This window comes from Otolemur garnettii, unplaced genomic scaffold, assembly GCF_000181295.1.
Source record: "Otolemur garnettii isolate 467f Iridium unplaced genomic scaffold, OtoGar3 scaffold00269, whole genome shotgun sequence".
NCBI lineage: Eukaryota > Metazoa > Chordata > Mammalia > Primates > Galagidae > Otolemur > Otolemur garnettii.
In genome coordinates this window covers 247369-253246 of record NW_003852664.1, presented here as the reverse complement: position 1 = coordinate 253246, position 5878 = coordinate 247369, and the positions used below count along the sequence as shown (strand labels likewise).

General features: G+C 37.2%; 1 protein-coding gene across 1 annotated transcript in view; it reads left to right on the top strand.

Moving 5' to 3' along the window:
- Window positions 1-5878, top strand: part of TFAP2D (transcription factor AP-2 delta) — a 61891-nt gene that overhangs the window by 16604 nt on the left and 39409 nt on the right. The gene's annotated exons all lie outside the window — the stretch shown is intronic.

The window sequence follows — 5878 nt, the reverse complement described above, 5'->3', positions numbered from 1 at the left end:
AAAGTGAAAGGCAGGGGCCTTTTTGGCCACGCGTCACATGAACACACCTATGACACTTTTCTTTCATCCATTACTTGTCTATATGGTTCTATTAGAAGTGATAAGTGAAGCATAAAATAAAACATCTGCTAGCATTTTTCTACGTTATCACTATGTAGCATTTACTGCATAACATTGAGAAGTCGTATGCTCTTGACATTCACCTTGGCAAAACTGCTTTGATGATTTTGCTCTTAACAGTAATCTTTGTTCTCTAATATGCAATGATAATAACAACCACAATAATAATAATGGCAAACAACATTTAATAAGCATTACTGTTACTGTCTTATAGGTTTTATGCTGTGTTGGCCTATGTGTGCTGATACTGAGGGCTGGCATATGGTAGAGTAATTTGACCTATCATAGCCCCATGTGGGTTGGGGTATCATAGGGGTAGAGCAAGGTAGAAAAAATGACTAATGGGTTCTAAAGGGAGACCAACTCCTGCTCATCTTAAATAAAAACATCGGTGAAATTGTAGTTGTCTAAAAATATAATAAAACACTTGTTCATGTTATTATAGAGGGAATTTAAGAATCATATGTATGGTAGGACTTGCATGGTTCTCAAACCTAACTGCACAGTAGAATCAATGGAGAAGGTATTTTAGAAAGTGCTTGGGGCCCAGCTCTAGACCAATTGAAATCCAATATGGGAGTATGGTTCACACATTGATAGTCTTGCAAACTCTTCAGGTGATTCAGATGTATAATGATTTTTAAGTATCCTTGATCTAAATTTCCCCCAGATCCTTTCTACTACCCAGGATAGATTGACTATAAATTCCCACAAAATTGATAACTGTTGTGAAAATTAAAGACCTCCAGAAAGATTTTTCTCCACAGTGTTTATGAAAGTACTGGCCAATAGAAATGGAAAAGCCATAAAAGTGTATGTTCATAATCCCTCCTGTTGATTTTCATGGTAGCCAAGAGCACTAGGACAGTGGTTCTCAACCTTCCTAATGCCATAACACTTTAATATAGTTCCTGTGGGTCGCGACCCACAGGTTGAGAACTGCTGCACTCGGGTATCATGTGTGGAAGTCACTAATCTGTACTAACAGAAAGGGGGCAGGGAAAATACCTGAAATGCTAAAGTGACCTCTGGAGCCTTTCCATCTGCTCTTCGGCACACCTTTCTGTGTTCTGTTCATTCGGCCTCTGCTTGTAGGTAACTATTAACCTTGTCTAATGAAACTTAAAGATTTTATTTTCCCAAGCTACATCTTATCTTAACTGGATGCTTTGGAAATCCCCCCAAATCTTCTTAATATAGAGAAATAAATCTTTTATGGTTGAATTTTAGGCACTTTGATGCAACTGTAGCATAAACTGTATACATAACTGTAGCATGTCCCCATGTTTGGGGACAAAGGAACTTTCTGCATCCCTCAACTCCCCACATATTTTGACCCTCAAACTCACTCTCACACACATAATTTCTAAAGTTTTCTTACTATGTGCAATGTTCTGATATTTTTATTCTATCCCATATTTTTGTGTTCTTGTAAAGTACTCATTATAAACGCTCCAAATTTGTTTCACAACTCACTGCTGAGTCATGAATCATGATTCATGGTTTTAAAAAACTACAAGTTGTCCTGGGATGTGAGGAGAACCTGGTATTTGATGAAGCAGGACATTCCACCTAATTGAAATAGGCTTCATGATAACCCTGAGCTGACAAGGAGAGTGACCTCATCGTTGATGACTCTCCTTTATATTTTTAGTACCACATTTCAGTTGGGTTGCTGGGGACAGCTGATGACGCCTTTCTGGGCAGCAAAATGCCGTGTTCTACCCTGAACACATGACCCCAGAGTACGCAGATCACACTTCCCGGCAGCGTCCCTGGAACCTTGATTCTTTTTGAGCAAATATGTGTCTGATGTTTGTTCTCTTTCTACAGTTTTACTCTGTATAAATTTCACTATAGTTACTGCTTGGTGTTCACAAACTTGAACTGATCATATCTTTTGGTACTATTTCCCCCCCATCAAATATTTTTGCAAAAATCAGCAACTTTTTAGATTATTTTTTCAGAAATTCTAAAACTAGATTCCTAGTCATCTGAAGTTCTGTCAGTTTTTGTATACATCCATAGTTTTCTTGGAAAGAATGTTACTATTTTTCACGAGTTTTTTTTCCAACATCTCTCCTTTATTTCCTGGATTTTCCATATTAACACATGTGTTCATTGTATCACCAAGAGCTAGTAATTTAGTTCCTCTTTATTCTGTCTGGAAACTGCTACCTGCAATGTAGTCATCCTGCCATGACTATCTTTGTAGTTTCTTAGACATTGTTAAGGCCTCTATATTACTGGTGCTTAATTTGGTACTATATTGAGCACAAGAGAAAAAACATCCAATTAACTTTATTCTTCATAGACTTGACTTAGATAAATCTCATGAAGGTCAAATTGGTATGACTTTACAACACTTGCCTCTGCCTCTTTCTGGGGAAGATTTGAATACAGATTTGCCATCATAGACATTTTTATACAAATATCAATGAAGGAATTGTGTGGGGGGGGGACCCTAGGGGCTTTCCACGGAGACATGACATAATCTTTGTAAACATCCAATAAATAAACGCAAGTGAAATGCCTTATGGTGGCAATTCAAATTAGCAATTATTTGTTTTTCAAAAACAACTCTTGTCACTGATATGACGGGTTTTGTCACGATATTCCAAGTTTTCTATGATTGCTTTAGATTCTCAATAATTTTTAAAAAAGAATTTTAGAACTCATTTTACTATATTCCTTTTAAGTAAAGTCACTTTATTAATAGCTCCTAGCATCATTTTCAAATCCCTATATTAGGATCATTATTTTTACAGAGTATTTTAGGGATTTATAAAACAGAAGTTTTCAATGTAACTTATAATTCAAGAGATCACAACTTTTCTGTCACAAGTACTATTGTACATAGTAACCAATAGAGTGAAGAACTTAAGACTGACTTTTTTTTTCACCTGATAAAGTTGTTTGAAAAATAAACATTGTAGTAAGGAATATACATATATATTTGGAGTGGGGCTTTTTTGGAGTCTATATAATATACATATATTTAACCTAGAATGAAATAGAAATATTTGAATTGAGTCCCATGAAAGCAATACCAGATCGTACTCCCTTATTGCTCACATGTCTTCATCTAAGTTTTATTTTTTTTATTTTTTAAATGTATACAGTTGTGATTTTATTTTTTTAATTTATTTTTTATTAGATCATAATTGCATACATTAATTCTCTCATAGGATACAGTTTGTTGCTTCCATATGCAGTTTGGAAAACTCTCATCCAACTGGCTAACATAGCCATCATGTCTTTCTCATAATTGTTGCGTTAAGACATTTATATTCAACCTTTAGACAAATTCACATGTACCCTAAGGTTTAAATATACAGCTAAAGATTAGGTGCAACTTCTGTGCCTCACTTCATCCATTTCTCCTTGTTAGTTATATTACTGTGATTTCTCCTTTGTCCAATCTAGTTTCTATAATATCAAAGAGAGATCAGTCTAAAAAATGTAATGGCTTAAATTTGCTTAGTCCAATGCACTAATCTTCTTGAGCAGACATGGGGATAATTCTAGACTCTTCTAGAAGTAGAAATAATTCTGTCACTGGAAACATTAAAAAAAATATAGCCAATATTTTTCTAGTTCTAACACCCTCACCATGGGTTTGTTGCTTTTGAATTGGTGGCTTCACTAGCTGCCTCCTGTGTATTTGATTTCAGAACAATATTTGAAAAAATAAGGAGTCAATGACCTAGTCATTCCCATCCATCACCCTGTCCTCATCTGTGATTTTTCAAGATAGCTGACACTGTAGAGTATTGATAGAAGGAACTTCTGTTTGGCTGAGTGTGATGTTTCCTCGGTATGTTTTTCTGCATTTACAAAAGCTCATATAACATTCTCAGGGAGTGCCTGGGTTTGTGAAAGCACAGTTTACAAATAAATACCTTAGCTTGCAGTCTGTTGTGATAGGAGGTCAAATTCTGTGTGTGTGTGTGTTTGAACAGAATGAGACAATGAGAGTATAAATATATATCAGCAAAAGAAAGAGAAACCATACCCAGGTATTGTATATTGTATACAATTTCTACTCACTCTCATACTTTAAATTTTGTCACAGTTGCTTTTTTCTTTAGCTTTAAAATATACAGGCTGGCTCCCAAACCCTGACCTGCTTATGTTACCTCCTGTGACTAGTTGTGGCACTTGCATAATCTATTAGTCCTCTTTTGGCCTTTTCCCTGTGCCCTCTACCCTTAGAATAATACCATTTTTGAAACAGTGCCTGACTTTGGACTGGTTCCTTTTGACTGAGCTCATTTTCCTAACTATCTATAATGATGACAATGATATGAGCCATTACAAATTAATTCTCACATTTGCAGTGGCTTGACACAGAGCAGTTATTTCTCACTCATCGTAGGCTGATGTGGTTGTTCCTCATAAGGGGTCTTCCTTCTTGTCACTGTCTCATTTAGGAACTGGAGTTCTCCCGTCTATAGCTGTGCCCTTCAATACTCTATTCATTTAGCCCACAGATGAGGAAAGGCATGACGGTGAAAGTACACCACTCCTTACCCACTCTGGCCAGGAAGTGATCCACTTAACTACTATTTACATTCCAAAAGGACTAGTCCCAGACCCATACACAACTACAGAGATGAGGGTGGGATATGCTAGCAAAGTCTTCTCGGAAATAACTTTATCGTATGTAAAGAAAAAACAAGTTTGTGATGGTTTAGCCTCCATATTTACAATACTGTCTGCCCTGTGTGTCTTGTGTAGGATTAACTACGTTCCCATACAAGAGATACTTGGCACCAGGGTGTCACAGAGGCACTGATTAAAGATTAGTACCTGTCCTCTCGATTCCTTCTCCCTGAACAAAATTGCTGCTTAATAGTAAAATGGACTCAGATTTATAGAACTTTAGCACTGGAAGGAAATAAGATGGAGTAGTGTAAGATCAGAGCACAGTAAGGAAGAGTGTGGATTTTGGAGTCAAATAAGCTTGTTGGCACTCACTTCTGCTACCCACTATCAAGGAAGACACATGAGCTGTCTGAGCGTCAGTCTCCTTGTGAAAGCAGTGGTAATAATTCCTTCCTCATAAGGTGGGAGTAAGGATCAAATCAGAATGTTGGCAAAGCCCTCAGCATGGTGCCTAGCATAAAGTTAATGCTCAATAAATTATAGAGATTCTCAAATGAGAAAACGAAGGCCGAGTGAGATTGAATGTTCTACACAGGGCTGGACAACCGGTTACAGCAAGGACGAGAACTCAGGTGTGGTTTGCAGCACCCCAGTGTGCTTTCCATATAGACTGGCTTTTGTAGCATGGGCTACGAACAATTGCATTTCTGAGCTACTTCTGAGCTGAATGAAGGTAAAACCGAGGTATAGAAAAAAGTACCAATCCCTGACCCTGTCTTTCGCATTGGATTCGACCCCCACACACATCGCCACTAGGAATCCTGCACAAGTTTCTCAGACTTTCCTGTATCCAAGCTCCAAAATCTTTGTTCACTAGTGCAAGATTTTTAAATCCTGGTGAACCTTCTGCTGCTGCTCAATCCCTCAAAGTTAGAGGGACTTATGTTGGTTTATGTTTCTTTTCTGGAATAATTATCAGTATGTCACTGTGCTTTAACAAGGATTTCAGTTAGTTACAAGATTATCCAACAAAACCTCTGTCTTCCACTCCAGCCAAACTGCAAAGGGTAGTAGAAAGAATCCTGTCACTTTGTGTCACAGTCTGTCTTTCATCCTGAGCCTCAATAATTGCATGTCTATTAAACTAAGG